This window comes from Coturnix japonica, chromosome 1 (assembly GCF_054131305.1).
Source record: "Coturnix japonica strain WE chromosome 1, WE-NBRP24, whole genome shotgun sequence".
Taxonomy (NCBI): domain Eukaryota; kingdom Metazoa; phylum Chordata; class Aves; order Galliformes; family Phasianidae; genus Coturnix; species Coturnix japonica.
Window position 1 is genome coordinate 46,442,388 of NC_140663.1, and position 20,768 is coordinate 46,463,155.

At 42.1% G+C, this 20,768-nt stretch overlaps 1 long non-coding RNA gene across 1 annotated transcript in view; it reads left to right on the plus strand.

Moving 5' to 3' along the window:
- The window catches only part of LOC107317379 (uncharacterized), a 45,839-nt gene extending 26,979 nt beyond the window's left edge, over positions 1-18,860 (plus strand). The window contains exons 2-3 of the long non-coding RNA XR_001556855.3: positions 17,998-18,089; positions 18,350-18,860. This is a non-coding gene — a long non-coding RNA (uncharacterized LOC107317379). The remainder of the gene's footprint in view (positions 1-17,997; positions 18,090-18,349) is intronic.
- Positions 18,861-20,768: the final 1,908 nt, after the last annotated feature.

Consider the following 20,768-nt stretch of genomic DNA (forward strand, 5'->3'; position numbering starts at 1 on the left):
CTAGTCATTGTGATGGTAAGAGCTGATAACTGGTCTTTTAAGGCATAGTAACATAGATCAATCAAGAACGAAGTTTCATAATGTGTGTTCTCCTTAAATGCACATATGACAGCAATAGCAAGTCTGTTGATTCTTACCACCACAGAATCACAGAATCACAGAATCACAGAATTACCCGGGTTGGAAGGGACCTCAAGGATCATGTAGTTCCAACCCCCCTGCCTAGCAGGGCCACCAAACATACACATTTACTAGATCAGGTTGCCCAGGGCCCCGTCCAACCTGGTCTTGAACACCTCCAAGGACGGGGCATCCACAGCCTCACTGGGCAGCCTGTTCCAGGACCTAACCACCCTTCTAGTAAAGAACTTTCCCCTAACATCCAACCTAAATCTTCCCTCCTTCAACTTAAAACCATTTCCCCGTGTCCTGCTATTATCAGCCCTTTCGAAGAGTTTACTCCCCTCCTAGGAGTAAGTTCCCTTCAGGTACTGAAAGGCTGCAATGAGGTCACCCCGCAACCTTCTCTTCTCCAGGCTGAACAAACCCAACTCCCTCAGCCTGTCCTCATAGGGGAGGTGCTCCAGCCCCCTGATCATCTTTGTGGCCCTCCTCTGGACCCTTTCCAAAATCTCCATATCTTTTTTGTACTGAGGGCTCCACACCTGGACACAGTACTCCAGATGGGGCCTCACAAGAGCAGAGTAGAGAGGGACGATCACCTCCCTATCCCTGCTGACCACCCCTCTCCTGATGGAGCCCAGGATCCCATTTGCTTTCTGGGCTGCCAGAGCGCACTGCTGGCTCATGTTAAGTTTCTCATCTATCAGGACCCCTAGGTCTTTTTCAGCCGAGCTGCTCTCAAGAACAACTCCTCCTGTACCTCCTGTACAGGTGCCTGGGGTTCTTCCGGCCCAAGTGCAAAACCTTGCACTTTGCTGTGTTGAACCTCATTAGGTTCACCCGAGCCCAGCTTTCCAGCCTGTCAAGGTCCCTCTGAATGGCATCCGTTCCCTCCACCGTATCGACTGCACCACTCAGCTTGGTGTCATCAGCAAACTTGCTGAGGGTGCACTCCATTCCCTCATCGATGTCATTAATAAAGATGTTAAAGAGCACCGGTCCCAAGACAGACCCTTGAGGGACGCCGCTCGTTACCGGCCTCCACCTGGACATAGAGCCATTGACCTCTGTCTGCGGCCTTTCAACCAATTGCTTATCCATCTAGTTGTCCACCCATCAAATCCACCTCCCTCCAATTTGGAGATGAGGATGTGATGGGGGACCATGTCAAAGGCCTTGCTCAGGTCCAGGTAAATGACATCAGTCGCCTTCCCTTCATCCACCAACGCCGTCACTCCATCATAGAAGGCCACAAGATTAGTTAAGCATGACCTTCCCCTGGTGAAGCCATGCTGGCTGTCTCGGATCACATGCTCATTCTTTATGTGATCAAGCATGTTGTCCAGGAGGATCTGTTCCATAATCTTCCCAGGCACAGAGGTGAGACTCACTGGCCTGTAGTTACCCGGGTCCTCCCTGCTCCCCTTCTTGTAAATGGGAGTGACGTGACCCTTCCTCCAATCATCCGGGACCTCACCTGACAGTCACGACTTCTCAAATATGATGGAGAGCGACTCAGCAACCACCTCAGCCAGCTCCTTCAGGACCCTGGGATGCACGCCATCTGGCCCCATAGACTTATACTCATTCAATCTAAGGAGGCACTCTCGGACTTGCTCTACTCTTACAGTGGGGAGGGATTTACCTCCTTGGTCCCCACATAGAGGTATGGTGGTGCAAGACTTAGGGACGTGAAAAAGACTAGAATCCTGGCCACCAGTGAAGACCGAGGTGAAGAACTCATTCAGCACCTCAGCTTTCTCTTCATCTGTTGAAGCCATTTCTCCTTTTAAATTTACCAAAGTAGGTACGCCCATTTTGGCCTGTCTCTTCTGGCCAATGTACCTGTAGAAGGTTTTCTTATTGTTTTTCACATCCCTCGCCAAGTTCAGTTCTGCCTGCGCCTTGGCTTTCCTGATCCCATGTCTGCAAGTTCGGACGGCATCCCTGTATTCTTCCCGGGTGACACAGCCTTGTTTCCAGAGCTTGTACACCCCTTTCTTCACCCTCAGTTCTCTTAGCAGGTCCTTGCTGAGCCATGCCGGTTTTCTACCTCTCCTGCCCACTTTCTTAATCAGGGAAATGGAGACCTCTTGTGCTGTCAGGAGGGCATCCTTGAACAGTAGCCAGCTCTCCTCAACGTCCTTATCTTTGAGGGCAGCGCGCCAGGGGATCTTGGCCAGCATTCCATTGAGTAGCTTGAAGTCTGCTCTTCTAAAGTTGAGCATCCTGGTTCTGCTCTTTGCCAGGCCCACATCGCTTGAGAACACAAACTCAACCAGGGCATGATCGCTGGAGCCCAGGCAGCCTCCAACCTTGACGCCTTTGATGATCTCCTCAGCTTTGGTGAGCAGCAGGTCCAGCAACGCTTGACCTCTGGTCGGTCTGTCCAATACCTGAACCAGAAAGCTATCATCAATGGATTCCAAGAGCCTTCTGGAGCTCTTGCAGCTCGCCGTGTGGTTTTCCCAACAGATGTCAGGATGGTTGAAGTCCCCCACCAGGACAAGAGCCCGTGAGCCAGACGCCTCACGCATCTGGAGCAAGAAAGCCTCATCAGCAGCCTCCCCTTGATCAGGTGGCCTGTAGTATACCCCTAATACCAGCTGACCTTTATTAGTCCCATCTCTAATCCTAACCCACAGGCTCTCAACCTGTTCTTGACTGTAAGAAAATACACCAAATAAGCTTCGGTCCAGTTTTGGGAGCTACTGCTACCAACACAGTCTCCATGCATTGCATGTCCAGATTGTAGCTCACCACTTTGATAATGATGTGGCTGACCACTGCATGATGATGAGATTCTTGCCTATTCTTTGAAATCTGTGCTCCTGTATTAGGGGCTGGAATGTGAAGAACTTCTACACTGGCAGAAGTGCAATTTTGTACCAACAATTAGTTCTGTATTTCTGTTCACTAAATGAAATCAGCTATCCAGCCTTGATATATGCAGATCTATAATAAGCCATTTTGTTCAATACAACAGAAATTGCTTGAGAGTAATAGTGAAAAGTTTCTAGAGCAGGGAATGCAAAAGTTTTCATGTGATAGAGTACAGAGTAAGTATGGCTTACTGCAAACTGTCGCTAATGTAGGATAATGACTGGAGAGTGTTCCTGTTTTGTAGTAAATCCATGATAATTTGTATATATATCTGTTCTTTGCTGTAGGTTGTGGTTTGGTGTCTCTCTCTCTCTCTTTATTTATTTATTTATTTATTTATTTATTTATTTATTTATTTTGTAAATCAAAAGTGGAGCTATAAACAAAGCAGAATGTCAGGAACTCCTCAAGTATTCTCAAGTATCATTCCTGATACTGAAGTATGCTATTAACCTGATATTTCTCGTGGCACTTCCATGAAATAGATATATTAGTCTTCAAATAGTCATATCATACCAATGTTTTTGAAGTATTTTTTTTTTATTTTGAATGTCAGTGTGAAACGTTTGTTCAAATTGGAAGCAAATCTATCCATTTTCTCAAGCATGATTTTACTGCACTTCACAGATGTCAGTCTATATGTTCATTCTTTATTTCCATATGTACAGCTCACAGCTAGTCTTAATTCCTCTAAAACTTCCTTGAAAATAAATTAAGAGATAATCCTCATCCTTTAATAAGTCACAAAGAAAAGTCTTGAGGGGAAATAGGGTGCGAAGGAATCCCTCTCGATAGGGAAAAGAATTTAAGTCCCCCATAAATATATAACCATAATTTATATGCATCAAAACAAAGGTTTATAGTTTACTGTGAGTAACCAATGTAGGCCCATGGCTAGGATGGCATTATTGTTCTACTTTTAGAGATGAGAAACGGAGGCAAGAGACAAGCTATTGGCTTCCAAACTGTTTAAGAAGATCTAATACTGGGATCAGAAATTCTTCTCTTTCATACCCCTCAAAACTGATTAGTTTATGGTGATCTTAGCAACTAATTTTTCTTTCCCCTTTTGCTAAGATAGAGGTAAGCAGGCAGTGTTACAGTGCAGCTCTCTCTCTACTCGTTGCAAATGGAATTTGAAAAATGGCCAACCTGGTTTTTCTTTATCACATTAATGGGCCCATACATCACCAGTAGATCTTGGCCTCCTATGCTGGTGCAAATAGCAGGGTACATCTCTTCTCTTTTTTTATGAGGTCTTGGTTTCTACTCTGAGGCTGTGAAAACATTAATGTCCCAAAAAGGGGCTTTATTTTCATATGCTGACAGAGCCAAAACCTGAACACTTTCATGTCAGGTACTCTCATTCTCAGAACATTGGAAAATTGTGCAAAGAAGTCACCATTATGATTCAAGGGACAATGCAAATACTTTTGAGCTTAATGTTAGCAGACAATTCATTTAGCCTTTGAAAAAGGAGTTTAAAAGGTGACCACATCATCTGGTGTTGTATCTTCACTAGGTAGACACATTCAAATAAAAAAAATAAGGCAATTCTCCTGCCATTCACTTTTAGAACAAATTGATCAGGATTAGCTGGATGCATTTCTGTCAGAAAATCTTAAATTGACCATGAGTTTAATTTTATTTAAACACTAATTATGGAACTAAATGCAAAGGAAGTTGAGAGAATCTTGATTGCCTGTGCTGTACAAGATATTCAGTGGTAAACCGTTTCAACTTTAGAGTTTATGCATTCTCTTGATGCAACAGATTTTTTATTTTAAGAACTACATATTCCTGGAATTCATTAAATTCTGGATAAAATGTGAACATGAGTCACAGCCCTGTTGTCTGATGGGGACTGGAGGTAAATCCTACAACGAAATGTGTTAAACTGATTCTGAGTTCTCTAGCAGACTGTCATTCTGAAAGGTGGAAACTGCTCATTCTTTCCAAGCAATTGAATACAATTTAGGATAACAAGTGTATTTTTATGTTAACAGTTCCACTGCTGATCAGGAGAAATATCTAGAAAGTAACTGCTTGCAATCAAAGGTTAATTTCAAAGCTGTGGAAATTAATACCACATGGAAATGAGTTCTAATTGCAAAATGCCATGCATATTTAATCCAAATGAAGCTGCTGCAAAATTTTAGCCTACTGTAACATCTAGAAAACTTGCTACAGAGTTTAAGCATGATTCACCATAAGTTATGCTAGATTTTGTTTAAGAATGCAATAGTATTCTTATATTTTTGGAAGAGGAATGGCTTTGTGCAGATACATTAAAATTCATGTTCATGTAGATGACCAACCAAATGGCACTGTATCATGGATTTGAATGATATTATGCAGACAGCTCACATACTATAGACATAATCTTGTGCAGAGAAAAGACACCAGAAAAGAATATAATGGGGGAATTAAGAGACCAGGAAAAAAAAAAAAAAACACAAAAAAAGTTACAGTTATTTACTCATTTTTCACAATCTTTATGTATGTATTCTCTTCTAAATTTTTCATAAATATTTATTCAAATCACTGCAAATGTGATATAGAATAGCAGTGTTCTCATAAAGCTGGATATTTTCTCTTTGAAGTGGAACCACTACTATGCTAGATATGATGAACTATGAAGAATTTCTGAGGAATTTTGGCCTAAGTACAGATACAGTTTAGCAAACAAACAAACAAACAAAAAACACTACAGAAAAACAAACTCCAGATATTGCTCAGAAAAAGAGTGGAATTCTTGGGTCCTTTTTCTTCTTTCCATCCATATCAATAGATGTATTTGGTCCTGATGGATCTAATTTGGAATTTTGCTGGACTTTACAGCCCTGATTCCTAACCACTGATTAACAGTGTTAAAAATAGTATTAGACTCCAGATTCCTTGGGCTAAAACAAAATGTGAGTGTGTTGTAGCTTGATGGCTAAAGTATTTCATAATGTGAATTGCTAGATTGCTCTGTCAGGTAAAAGTAAGTAACGACTTCTCCGAGTAATGACTAGTTACCACTGTTTGACAATTATTTTACTGTTTGACAATACTACAGGCCACCTGATCAATGGGAGGCTGTTGACGAGGCTTTCTTGCTCCAGATGCGTGAGGCGTCTGGCTCACAGGCTTTTGTCCTGGTGGGGGACTTCAACCATCCGGACATTTGTTGGAAAAACCACACGGTGAGCTGCAAGAGCTCCAGAAGGCTCTTGGAATCCATTGATGATAGCTTTCTGGTTAAGGTATTGGACAGACGTACCAGAGGTGAAGTGTTGCTGGACCTGCTGCTCACCAACGCTGAGGAGATCATTAAAGGTGTCAAGGTTGGAGGCTGCCTGGGCTCCAGGGACCATGCCCTGGTTGAGTTTGTGATCTCAAGCGATGTGGGCCTGGCAAAGAGCAGGACCAGGACGCTGAACTTTAGAAGAGCAGACTTCAAGCTACTCAATGGAATGCTGGCCAAGATCCCCTGGTGCGCTGCCCTCAAAGACAAGGATGTTGAGGAGAGCTGGCTGCTCTTTAAGGATGCCCTCCTGGAAGCACAAGAGGTCTCCATTCTCCTGAATAAGAAAGTGAGTAGGCAAGGTAGGAAACCGGCATGGCTCAGCAAGGACCTGCTGAGAGAACTGAGGGCGAAGAAAGGGGTGTACAAGCTCTATAAACAAGGCTGTGTCACCTGGGAAGAATACAGGGGTGCTGTCCAGACTTGCAGACGTGGGATCAGGAAAGCCAAGGCGCAGGCAGAACTGAACTTGGCGAGGGACGTGAAAAACAATAAGAAAACCTTCTACAGGTACATTGGCCAGAAGAGACAGGCCAAAACGGGCGTACCTACTTTGGTAAATTTGAAAGGAGAACTGGCTTCAACAGATGAAGAGAAAGCTGAGGTGCTGAATGAGTTCTTCACCTCGGTCTTCACTGGTGGCCAGGATTCTAGTCTTTTTCACGTCCCTAAGTCTTGCACCACCATACCTCTATGTGGGGACCAAGGAGGTAAATCCCTCCCCACTGTAAGAGTAGAGCAAGTCCGAGAGTGCCTCCTTAGACTGAATGAGTACAAGTCTATGGGGCCAGATGGCATGCATCCCAGGGTCCTGAAGGAGCTGGCTGAGGTGGTTGCTGAGCCGCTCTCCATCATATTTGAGAAGTCGTGGCTGTCAGGTGAGGTCCCGGATGATTGGAGGAAGGGTCACGTCACTCCCATTTACAAGAAGGGGAGCAGGGAGGACCCGGGTAACTACAGGCCGAGGAGTCTCACCTCCGTGCCTGGGAAGATTATGGAACAGATCCTCCTGGACAACATGCTCGATCACATAAAGAACGAGCATGTGATCCGAGACAGCCAGCACAGCTTCACCAGGGGAAGGTCATGCTTAACTAATCTTGTGGCCTTCTATGATGGAGTGACGGCATTGGTGGACGAAGGGAAGGCGACCGATGTAATTTACCTGAACCTGAGCAAGGCCTTTGACATGGTCCCCCATCACATCCTCATCTCCAAATTGGAGGGAAGTGGATTTGATGGGTGGACAACTAGATGGATAAGCAATTGGTTGAAAGGCTGAAGACAGAGGGTGGTGGTCAATGGCTCTATGTCCAGGTGGAGGCTGGTAACGAGCGGTGTCTCTCAAGGGTCTCTTTTGGGACCGGTGCTCTTTAACATCTTTATTAATGACATCAATGAGGGAATTGAGTGCACCCTCAGCAAGTTTGCTGACGACACCAAGCTGAGTGGTGCGGTCGATATGGTGGAGGGAACGGATGCTATTCAGAGGGACCTTGAAAGGCTGGAAAGCTGGGCTCGGGTGAACCTAATGAGGTTCAACACAGCAAAGTGCAAGGTTTTGCACTTGGGCCGGAAGAACCCCAGGCACCTGTACAGGCTGGGAGGAGTTGTCCTTGAGAGCAGCTCGGCAGAGAAGGACCTGGGGGTCCTGATGGACGAAGGACTCAACATGAGCCAGCAGTGCGCTCTGGCAGCCCGGTAAGCAAATGGGATCCTGGGCTCCATCAGGAGAGGAGTGGCCAGCAGGGATAGGGAGGTGATTGTCCCTCTCTACTCTGCTCTTGTGAGGCCCCATCTGGAGTACTGTGTCCAGGTGTGGAGCCCTCAGTACAAAAAAGACATGGAGATTTTGGAAAGGGTCCAGAGGAGGGCCACAAAGATGATCAGGGGGCTGGAGCACCTCCCCTATGAGGACAGGCTGAAGGAGTTGGGCTTGTTCAGCCTAGAGAAGAGAAGGTTGCGGGGTGACCTCATTGCAGCCTTTCAATAGCTGAAGGGAACTTACTCCCAGGAGGGGAGTAAACTCTTCAAAAGAGCTGACAATAGCAGGACACGGGGAAATGGTTTTAAGTTGAAGGAGGGAAGATTTAGGTTGGATGTCAGGGGGAAGTTCTTCACTAGGAGAGTGGTTAGGCCCTGGAACAGGCTGCCCAGTGAGGTTGTGGATGCCCCGTCCTTGGAGGTGTTCAAGACGAGGTTGGACAGGGCCCTGGGCAACCTGATCTAGTAAATGTGTATGTTTGGTGGCCCTGCTAGGCAGGGGGGTTGGAACTACATGATCCTTGAGGTCCCTTCCAATCCAGGTCATTCTGTGATTTTCTGTCTTACATAAAATAAATAGTTAGTGGATAGGTGCTGCTGCAGAAACACATATATTCTCATATGTGGCAGCAAGCTTAGAACTGAGATAGAAGATGGAATAGACATGACCAATGACCTCTTTTGATTTTAGATGTGATCTTAACTGAAGAAAGTTGTGGAGTGTGATGGATGAATGTAACTGTCACTGTATTACTGTGTTTCACCTGCTTTATGCAAGGTGAAAGGAAAAAAGCTTTCCAATACTCACTCATGTGTCTTCATGCCATGGAAATCCTCACTTAGAAGTCAGGCTATGCATCAGAACTGCATGTTTTACTAGAAACTGGCTCACACAGACCTGTAGCTGTGCTTTTTCAACCTTGAAAAGACAAGAGAGACAAACAAGACTCAGGGACATTCAACTTCTTGGCCTTTTTTTTGTCTTTTCTATCTTTGATATGGAGGTCAAGGCCTGGATTGGAAGTATGGTGCATCTCACCTTACAAGCGCTCCCAGTGTTTCATGTTTATTTTGGGCTTTCTAAAATCTCTTCATACATTATCTTCTCTCTGTGATTTTGGCAGTTCTGAATAAACAATAATCAGCTTAGAAGCAGATGTCAAAAAATGGTGAGGGGAGAAAAGCCTCAGGGATGCTTGCAGTATTCAGCAACCCAGTGTGAGCTAACGTTTCAGGAAAACAAACCAGACTCCTATTGTTTCATGAGCCTTATCAAAATCTGCAGTAAGTCAACTTTCAGGCTTTTTACAAGTCCCACAAGCAAAAACACATCCACATAGCTCTGCTGCAACAGTAACATTAAGAAGAAATAACCAAAGAGATGTGTAATATTTTTATACAACAAGCTATGTTAACTATTATATTTTTCCTAAAATTTTCCAGTATTCATTGTGCTAAGGACCCATTTTTAATAAGGGGAACATTGATACTAGGCTATGCGATGGATGGTTTTAAAATTACTTAAGAGAGATGTTATCAGCAGGCTGATCCACCAAGTACTTTTGGCACAGAATTTTGAGGCAGATTTATTGTTTGAGAAACTTGTCTGACTTCTCATTTGAGAGTGTGTGAGGGACCCTCCTGTGCGCCATAGTGAATAAATTTCATACCTTGAAATGTCAGTGTAAACTAAATGTGGCAAAGACTTTTTATGCATTTGCTGTGACAACTGAGAAATAATGCCAACTGCTGGGTTAAAGACAGTATGCTATTTTACTTTCACCGGGCACCTTCTCAGTATTACTACCAAAACTCAAATGATCTTGTGGGCACTATTGTATAGAGAAGTTAAATGAATCGAAAACGTTTTCCTGCCTTGCCTAGAGAATCTCAGTAGATCTGAGTTTGGGCTGTGGGATGCTTTCCAGAATATGATTTCCTAAACATTACTTCAGTTTGTTTATATAGACTAGCTTCCTAAACTCGTATTTCCTTTAGAAAGCCAAAATATCATAGGAATGGGTGTTTTTGTGGCTCTTGGCTAAATGTAGACCAGGATCTCTAATGATTAATCTTTTATACTCAGAAAGCAAAAACTGTGAGAAGGAAACTTCCAGGATACACTCTGTACTCCTTGGCAACATTGCCAAGGGCATATGGCCAAAGAGAAGGGAAGAACAGCTTAACTCTTACACATCAATTTTACTACAAGATACTGCTTGAGCTTACAAGGCACCCAAAACACAGAGTGTGAGGAGGCTATGACTAGATCCTGCATCACTGCTTAATGTTTCCACAGTTCATAATTTATATGGAAATTGCTTGAATAATGCAATCATCCATATAAATAAAGGACAGAATTATTTTTTCTTTATATGAAATAGTTAGCTGTAAGGACCTTAGTGCAGATATGTTTTATAGCAGCAGGTGCTGTTGGAGAGTATCATCTGCACTAACCATATTGCTCTGTGTATTTGTCAGATAAATTGTTTTTGCTTCTAGTCATTCACAGTATGATATAACAGTGATGGACTATTGCTTTGTAAAAATGGCTATTATAGTTCTTTCAATTCATGTCACTTTCATGTTTAAATCTTCAAGTAAATCTTGCTCTTAAAAGCAGTTACATAATGGAAAGATTTCTGCATGTGTTCTTCCACTGGAGCCTTCTCTAGTGTATGAAAAATATGGCGACATTTTAACAATGCTGTAAACAGAAATGTTTGAACCTGTTGTTCAGGTTCAGGTTCACTTCAGGCACGAGTGAAAGAATTACAATGTGAAACAACCACCAAGGTGAACTCTTCCAAGAAGGGGAAAGTTCCAGTTGCTGCAAGCCACCGAGGTAAACAATAGAGGGGCCCTGCCCCCAGCCAGTGGGGGGGAAAGGGACAATAGAGTATACTGGACTGTGTGGATTAAGTGGCCTGGCACATCTCAACCACAGAAATATAAAGCCTTGGTGGACACTGGTGCACAATGCACCCTAATGCCCTCAAGTCACCAAGGGACACAACCAATATATATCTATGGAGTGACTGGGGGTTCCCAAGAATTGACTATGTTGGAGGCTGAAATAAGCCTCACTGGTAAAAACTGGCAGAGACACCCTATTGTGACTGGTCCAGAGGCTCCATGTATATTGGGTATTGATTACCTTAGGATGGGATATTTTAAGGATCCCAAGGGGTACCGATGGGCCTTTAGGATAGCTGCTGTTAACACAGACGGTGTTAAGCAGCTGTCAGCTTTACCTGGTCTGTCAGATGATCCTTCTGCTGTGGGGTTGCTCCAAGTAAAAGACCAAGAGGTACCAATTGCCACCAAAGTGGTTCACAGAGGGCAGTACCGCACCAATAGGGACTCATTGCTCCCCAATCACAAGCTAATTCACCAATTAGAGAATCAGGGAGTGATTAGCAAAACTCATTCACCTTTTAACAGCCCCATATGGCCAGTGCAGTAAAACCAGTGGGGAATGGAGGTTGATGGTAGATTACCGTGGCCTGAATGAAGTCACACCTCCATTAAGTGCTGCTGTACCAGACATGCTAGAAGTCCAGTATGAGTTGGAGTCAAAAGAAGCTAGGTGGTATGCCACCATTGGCATTGCTAATGCCTTCTTTTCCATCCCATTGGCTGCAAAATGTAGGCCACAGTTTGCTTTTACCTGGAGAGGTATTCAGTATACCTGGAACCGTTTACCTCAAGGGTGGAAGCACAGCCCAACAATTTGCCATGGATTGATCCAAGCTGTCTTGGAACAGGGTAATGCTCCTGAGCACTTGCAGTATATTGATGATATTGTGGTGTGGGGCCGTACAGCAGCAGAGGTTTTCAAGAAAGGTAAACAGATAATCCAAAGTCTCTTAAAAGCTGATTTTGCCATTAAGCGCAGCAAGGTGAAGGGGCCTGCCCAGGAAATCCAGTTCTTAGGATTAGGAAATGGCAAGATGGACATCGTCACATCCCAGCAGATGTGATTGACAAAATCACTGCTATGTCTCCGCCCACTGACAAGACAGAGACCCAATCTTTTCTGGGAGTAGTGGGCTTTTGGAGAATGCATGTCCCAAACTACAGCCACATAGTGAGCCCCCTTTATCAGGTAACACGGAAGAAGAATAATTTCTCATGGGGTCCTGAGCAGCAGCAGGCTTTTGAGCAGATAAAACAAGAGATAGCCCGTGCCGTGGCCTTGGGGCCAGTATAGACGGGACAGGATGTGAAGAACATCCTCTACACTGCTGCTGGAGAGAAAGGTCCCACCTGGAGTTTGTGGCAAAGAGCCTCAGGAGAGACCCGAGCTGACCCCTAGGATTTTGGAGTCGAGCATATAAAGGGTCTGAGGAACGCTACACTCCAACTGAGAAGGAGATCTTAGCCATGTATGAGGGGGTTCAGGCTGCTTCTGAAGTAGTTGGGACAGAGGTTCAGCTTCTTCTAGCACCTCGCTTGCCAGTAATAAACTGGATGTTTAAAGGACAGGTTCCCTCCACCCATCATGCTACTGATGCCACTTGGAGTAAGTGGATTTCATTAATTACTCAACGAGCTTGAATGGGAAAACTCAGCTGTCCTGGAATCCTAGAAGTGATCATGGACTGGCCTAAGAGTAAAAAAATTGAAACACCACCTACAGAAGAGGTATCGTGTGCTAAAGAGGCACCACCATACAATGAGCTACCAGAAAACGAAAAGAAATTTGCCCTATTCACAGACGGATCATGTCGTATTGTAGGGAAGCATCGCAGATGGAAAGCTGCTGTATGGAGCCCCACACGACAAGTTGCAGAGTCCACTGAAGGTAAAGGAGAATCAAGTCAGTTCGCAGAGGTAAAGGCTGTTCAGCTGGCTTTAGATGTGGCTGAACGGGAGAGGTGGCCAATGCTTCATCTTTATACTGATTCATGGATGGTGGCAAATGCCTTATGGGGGCGGTTGCAACAGTGGGAAGATGATAATTGGCAACAAAAGTGTAAACCTGTTTGGGCTGCTGAACTGTGGAAAGACATTGCTGCCCGAATAAGGAACATTGTTGTAAAGGTGCGCCATGTAGATGCTCATGTGCCTAAAAGTAAGGCTACTGAAGAACATAAAAATAACCATCAGGTTGATCGAGCTGCAAAAATTGAGGTGGCTCAAATAGACTTGGACTGGCAGGACAAAGGTGAATTATTCCTAGCTCAGTGGGCCCATGAGACTTCAGGTCATCAAGGAAGGGATGCAACATATAAGTGGGCCAGAGACCGAGGGGTGGACTTAACTATGGACACTATTGCTCAAGTTATTCATGACTGTGAAACATGCGCCATAATTAAACAATCCAAGAGGATGAAACATATTTGGGGGGAAGGGCGATGGCAAAAGTATAAATATGGAGAGGCATGTCAGGTTGATTATATCACCTTGCCACGATCTCGCAATGGTAAGCGTTATGTACTCACCATGGTGGAGGCAACCACTGGGTGGCTCGAAACATACGCAGTACCCCATGCATGGAATATATATAATTGTCGAGAAAATAAGGTTGCTGATTATTCACAACTATACGTATGAGTGTGTATGTATAAGCATAATGTAATGATGTAGAATAAGGGGTGGAATGTCATGGTTTAATAATTTTGTAATTTTGCTATCAGTATTCCACATCATAACATCATATAAAGCATGAGTAATTTTACTGAATCTGCAACTTACAGAAGAAGACTACATCTCCCAGAGAACAATACAATAGGTCACGGGACCTGGACTCTATATTAACTCGGTTGCAGGCTAGACTGACATCTTTCAAGTTCTGGCGTTCAGGGGAGTGTGTGGGAGCCTTCACAGTTTCGCCTAGATTTCACAGTAGGCCTCTCAGTTACGGGACTCATTCTCTCTCCTATTTTGCTTGATTCATTAGCTCAATTTTCAATTATATTGTATTATATTGTGTTATCCTGTATTTCGATATAGTATTTAGTAAATAAGTGTGCCTCCTTAGATCGTTGCCACTGTTTTCTTTTCCTAATTAACTTTTTCCTTTCGGCCTAGGGCCCCTGCGGGGCCCACAGCCCCCTGTCACGGACGCAGGTGGATTTTTTGTTCAAACCATGACACCTGTGTATGCTGTGTCTCTCAGGTGGTACTTCTCAGAGAATGTTACTCAGAAGATCTACCAGTTGAAGGGAATGACAGAAGTTCTTCATAGTTATCTAATTCTTATAACAAAGTAGCTTCATTACAGTTGATAATAAGTGTAATAGTAATTGATGGGCAAGGGACATGGTGAAGTTGATGCAGTTTTGCCTTAGATGTCAGCAAGGGTTTCATCCTTGACTCATTTAGGACTAGATCATCTACACACTTCTCTCTCAGTGTATGTCCCCACTGCAGCAAGATCAAATACACTGGAGGCAAGCCACTGAGGGGCACTTTACTTAAAGGGCATTTCTCAACTGAGACCCAGCTTCCTTGAATTCCATAGTTTTTACTCTCAAATACTGAGTCAGAAATAAAACGTTGTGAACTTGAGACTATACAAAGAGCGGTACTAACTGAAGGAATTTATTTCAGTGTTTTACTATTGCCACATGAGGCATATTTCTGATTGTGTTTTAGAGTTTTGCTGTGCATTATATATCTTCACAGGTGAAGGGTTAGTATGGTGTCCTTGTTGACAAATCATACACCACCAGTATGAAGGCAGTCTAAATGAAGAGCCAAGTCTTCTACTACTTAATTTTCTTGACTCTACCCATATTTCTAGTTGGTGAATTTCATTTGTGATGTAAAGAAACTCACTTGTCACTGTCAGTATTTTTCTAAAACTTTTTTCTGTTACCATCGTATTTTCTTTCCTTGATTTAAGATTTGTATGAAAGTACCAGATGTTAGGGTATTGATGACTGAGAATTTTTCAGTGGGAAACGTTTAGTAAAAAATCACTGTGAGGTGATTTATTCAATGATTTTGTTGGATATCCATGTTGTTACAGCTCTAATCTGCCTTTTTTTTTTTTTTAATCTTTTTTTTTGAAGTATATTCCTTTTCATTTGGATATAATCATAAGTATACTTCCAAGAAGGCATGCAGTGTTGTTTTTTATTACTTTAACAAATACGTTAGCATACCGTAGTAGATAAAATGCTGGATTACCACTCTAAAAATGCTTGCACTTTTTCTAACCCTACAGAAAAATGGTATTTATATGTGTCAGTTATTCCGCCTATAGCATCTAAATAATGGGTGTCCAGCCTTTTGACTTGTGTGGGCTGCATTGAGCGAAGAGGAATTGTCTTGAGACACATATACGTACATTGCTCCAAAAGTAACACCTCCTACTTATTTCCATGGAAACTACCACAAATGCAAAGAGGACAATAACACTATTTAATAGAACAAATTCTCAGCTACAGAGCACTATTTTTCAATATAGTCATCACCATTAGCTGTGCATTTTCACCAGCAGTGGACAAGAGTCAGCATGTCTCTGTTACCACTGCTGAAATGCACCACCCACCACCTTGCTGTGCCCACATCCACTGTTTGATCTTCATAAACATTCAACAAGCATCAAGGAATAGCAGTGGGTGCCATTTTTTTTCTGCATAGAGGAATTCATTGACACACCTTTGCTTCATACGCGCTTCCATGACTGACACCATTTTGTCAGTCTGCCCCTCTGCTGCCATCTGTCACATGGCAACAACATATAATGGAATACAGGTGGGAAGATTCAACCTCTACTGCCATACCACCAACACTGACCTCTGGCAACATATTATTGCCTTTTTAACACAATTGGAAATCTGAGGGTCAGTGTCTCATCTACAAGGAGGAACTGTTCTGAAATCAGTAAAATACACTGATGTCCTTCCTCAGGTTTTATTCCCGCTGACTTTAATGAGCTTTGTCTAAATAAGACTTTCCTTAATTTGATCCATGAAGCTTACTGCTGGGAAGTTCCCCTTCACCCCCTATGTGGACCTGGCTCATCCCTTTCCAACTTGCAAGAGAAAAGGCTGTGTTGGACTGCCATGGGAAGATGAGTGAAACGTAAGAGCTCTGTGATCCATTAGCCATCTGCAGAATGGGGGAAAACACCTTCCCTCGTGGAACAATCAGTGGCATCACATATTACAATTAATCATGGCAAACCTTATAATCACATTAGCATTTCTTCCTAAGTTTAAGTCAGCTCCCAAGATATTGGCAACAGTAATTGCCAAAGTCCAACAAGTGAGTGTAGGACTTCTGAGAAAGGAGGTAGAAGTGGGGACACCTGTTGCTCTGATAGATGTAGCATTGGCTAGTTGCTCATTTTCATGCAGAATTACTCTCTGCTGCTTAATTTGAGTGATTTAGTGGACTGCAGACATTTGAGTGGGATGGGATCTCAGCTGGGGGCTCAAAATAACAGTTGTTATCTTGGCCTTAATTTTAAAGTTCATTTGTTATTTCACACTGTTTGTTTCATATTTGTTTATCCTAGACAATAATCAGAGATGAAATATTTCTTCTTTCTACAGCTTTTTTTTTTTTTTAAATAACCCAACCCTCAGTAGTACTGCTGGTAAAGTAGGAATGAGATGGTGAAATGTAAATTCCAGCACTGGCTTCATTTACATTCATTTTCATATTCATATTCATTTTCATATTTTGGTGCTTAGTCCTTCCCAACCCCTGTTCTGGGCTCTGGTGCAACCATGCTACTTATGTACTATAAAGTGTTTGTCTCTTGAGCTACTGAACACAGTGCATGCATTCTGTTCTTGTGCAGGAACACTGTATACAGACCAGCTCCTTTCCCTCCCCTCAAATACTCTGTGTTGTCTTCAGTTTCAGACAGCCAGAGTTAATTCTGTGCTTCCAGTAACTTGTGTGTTTTGCCTTCTTGCCTGAGCTTGAGAAACTGCCATAGTCCTGAAACTGGAGGTTGTTTTGTTTTGTGGTTATTGATTGCTTCTTTGTTTATTTTGTAAAAGACCCAGAAAGTCTTGCATACCTCTGATTTTGTCTGGATATTTTTTAGCTTTGGCCTCGGCACTTTGGATTAGCAAATACTCTAAACACCATCTGCCACCATTCTAAGGAGCAATAGAAGTTTTAAAAAGCTTTTCTGAGATTATGTGAGTAGCAAGTCAGTACATTTCTGATAATACATGAGAGGTGTAGTTGCCTATGAAGAACTTTGTGAAGTAGGAGTGCTTTTAGCTATGCTCACTTGAGCCTTTCTACAGTATCACTGACACTGAATAGGAAATATGCCAATAATTTGGATGGTCATGGGATCAGTTCCTTAGTAATTTTCAAGTAATCATTCACTGAATACGATACTAGTTTAGCTCCTGTGATTTTTAACACAGTTTAACACTTAAAATAATTTTGGAGTTTTCAAGTGTGGATGCAGTCAGTGCCATAATATTAAAGAAAAAAACAAACATGAATTCCCTTTAGTTAGTTCCTCCACTGTTATGTGTAAATAATGAGAAGGGATGCATTCTAGACATCTGTAATGTGAACATCTACATCTGAACTGCTCCTCCTAGACTCCATTTTATAGTCGCTGGAGAGAAACAACGGCCAGGATTCATCTAACTGTTTTTAGTTATGTAATTTAGAATGAGATAGATGAATTCTGTCCTGAAAGTGCCTGTTCTTCCCAATGACTATAAAGGGATAGTGTGACTTGCTCAGGTGCAGGCATGTACATATGGTTAGATGAATTCTCGCTTGGGGTCTAATTCTTCCACAGCTAGACATTTGGAACTGAGAAAATAAGTTGGCTCAGTTTATGTTTTTAGTAACAAAGAAAAGCTATGGAAGTTTATTCTAAACATGAATGTTGCACATGCTGATATTGTAATGATGTTGTAATGTTTCTACTTCAAAATTCGCCTTGGAACACAGTGTTTTCATCAGAAAATCCTTTAAACCTGTTTTCTTTTCCTCAGGTTTGGACTGAAAGCAACGGGTAAAATGGCTTGGCAACAATTTTTAGAAAATCTCAGAGTTCCTGGAAGCACCTTTGAAAACAGGCAGGAAGGTAAGTTCCTTTTTTGTATGAGTTCAGAGTAATGTGTGGCATACATGGTTATTGAAAATGAGGAGATTTGGTGATCACCCTAGATTAAATTTGGTTAAATAATTTTTTGGCAGTGCTTTGTCTAAGCACGAAGTCTTATTTTGAGTCCTGTCAAACCCTGGAGCCCTAATGAGGTGATTTCTTCTTCCTGCTCTAGGAAGGTTGAGGAGAAGAGAGTGAGGCATGAAAGCACTGCTAAGACTGTCTTTTTCCTATTGCAGAGTAAATCCAACTAGATGAGATGAAGCTTTTCCCAGTGACACTGTTCTCCAGAAGCTATGTGGATACATCCCAGATGCTTATCCCTCTTTAAAGCAGACATTCCTTATGCCTGATGAAGTAAAAGCAATTATTTTTAGGTGTTGCCTTGGTTAACCACTCTCACAGCTAACCATTTGTGTCTGTGTCAGCTTTAAAGCATTCTAGTGATCGCCAGTCTTTGTTTTGTTTTACAGTAGCTTGCAGTCTGCTGTTCAAATTTCTTTAACATAGCTATGTGCAACCTGGGACTAAATAATCGGTAACAACCTCTCCGATAAACAGAAATTATTGACCTCCTAGAATTTCTCTGGAAGTCATGTTGCCCAGTTTTTTAATCATCTCTGTGGCTCCCTATGAACCCTTTCTAGTTTTTCTGTATATTTCATGAAATGTTATGATAGAAATGAGAATCGGTGCTTTCACAGAAGTTTTACTTGTACCAGAAAAGTAAATAAAATAACTTTTCAGATACTGCTAAGTGTTCCCTTGATTCTACACACTAGGATTACCTGAATCCCTGAGGCCTAACATCATGCTGGCAATTTATTTATGCTTTGATTGTATGTTATGACCTGCAAATCTTTCTGAGTTACTGCTGCTTATAATTAAGATTCCTCTTTGATTCTGGCCTATTTACTATGTTTCTCAATGTAGAGCTTTATTAGAAATCTTGTCCTTTGCGCTTATTTTTCCTAGACATGCTGTATCCCTGTTTTTTTTCACGTGTCATTTTACTATTCATTTTTCAGTTACTTATCATCCTCTTATGTTTAAAAGTTTTATTTTTTTAGGTTATTTGTACACATACATACAGAGAGAGTGCAAGAAGGTGTGAATGCCATGGTTTTTCTGTTTATACAGTCACACACAGATACAAGTATGTGCATACATATGCATAAGAAGGATGCAGATCAGTGGCTGCAAGACCTCGTTTAAAATAGAACTGCTTCAGAATGGATTATCATCTACAACTCCATGTGCAAGTTTCTGTTATCTGGTTTATCTCCCACATTTGTTTAATATCTGCTATTTGATTCTATACTTCTCATATTTCTTAAGCAAAATGCATGCTACAAGACATGAGCAAAGCATACAGTTCCCAGAACAGCAGACTGCCCCAGGGGAGCAGCTCAAATAGAGACCAGATACAGTTGTTGCCTACCATCACCAAGGGAGGGATCCAGATGTGTCAGTTTGCAGCTGTTGCTACCCCTCTGTTGACTGATACAATTACTTTTTTCTGTGTTGGGCATTATGCCCTGTTTATGCAGTATTCATCACCAAACCTGTCTCTGTGTTCCCTCTTTCCTCAGTTATCTCCCTGCTCAGGGCTGTCCCTGCACCCAAGGCCTCTTTTTGCCTACCAGTCTCTCATCAAATGTAGTAGTTCCTAGGTAAAAAGCAATGAGATAGCTACTGGCTTCAACATTTAGTGCATAAAAAAATAGTGTATGACATAAGTTGAATATCGTGATCAACACAATAAAAGTCTTTTTGGATGCCATATTTCCTTTTCAAGCTAAGGTACGCATAGTAACATTTAGCAAATACTATTATTCTGCTCAGCTCCTTTTTGCAGTAGTCTAACAGAGCACTGATCTCACTTGTGAACTCATCATTGAGTGTTTAAATGTATGTGAATCTGTAGTTTTCTTAAATACTGATGCAGTTCTGTGAGCAGGTTTTCAGCATCTGTAAAAAACAAACAAACAAACAAAAAACATATAAACCAAGTAAAGAAATTTTATCATGGCTTAGAATTAACAGGAGTATGTTTCTTTCCCTTTTTATTTCAGGAGATAGGAATAGATTTAAACTTGAGCTTCTTCTGTTCTGGGACTTAAAATAAATTCAAATTCTTATCTAAAAGTTTTAAATAGGTTTATTCAGCACATTTTGGATTCTTCGTATCACTGCCTAGCTCATGGGCAACTGCCTAAAGCCCTTTTCTTCCAACTAATTTTTTTTTCCTGAGCTATCCTTGTCATGTTGGAATAGAAACTGCCACTAGTTCCTTGCTGTTAATCCATATTCTGAAACTAAATCCTAACCTACTACTAGCACTTTCTAATGTACAGTCTAGAATTACAATATTTCCTGTAACTATAGCTACAAATTTGACTTTAAAATGTCGAATCGGATGTTTCATAAAAGATGAGTGAAGTTCCTTTTGATGTTCTTCGTCAAGTTCTGCAATGATTTGTGATCTACTTTAAAACTGACATTCTCATTAAAACAAAACTAAAAACGTCCCCAAACAGTTATGCAAGTGTTTCAACACCGAGGAGTTAAAAGTAAAGCAAACTGTCTAGCTTCTTGAGTGTTTTAAAAATGTTTATTCGTATATCCTGAAGACCAGAAAGAAAAACACTAAGAATA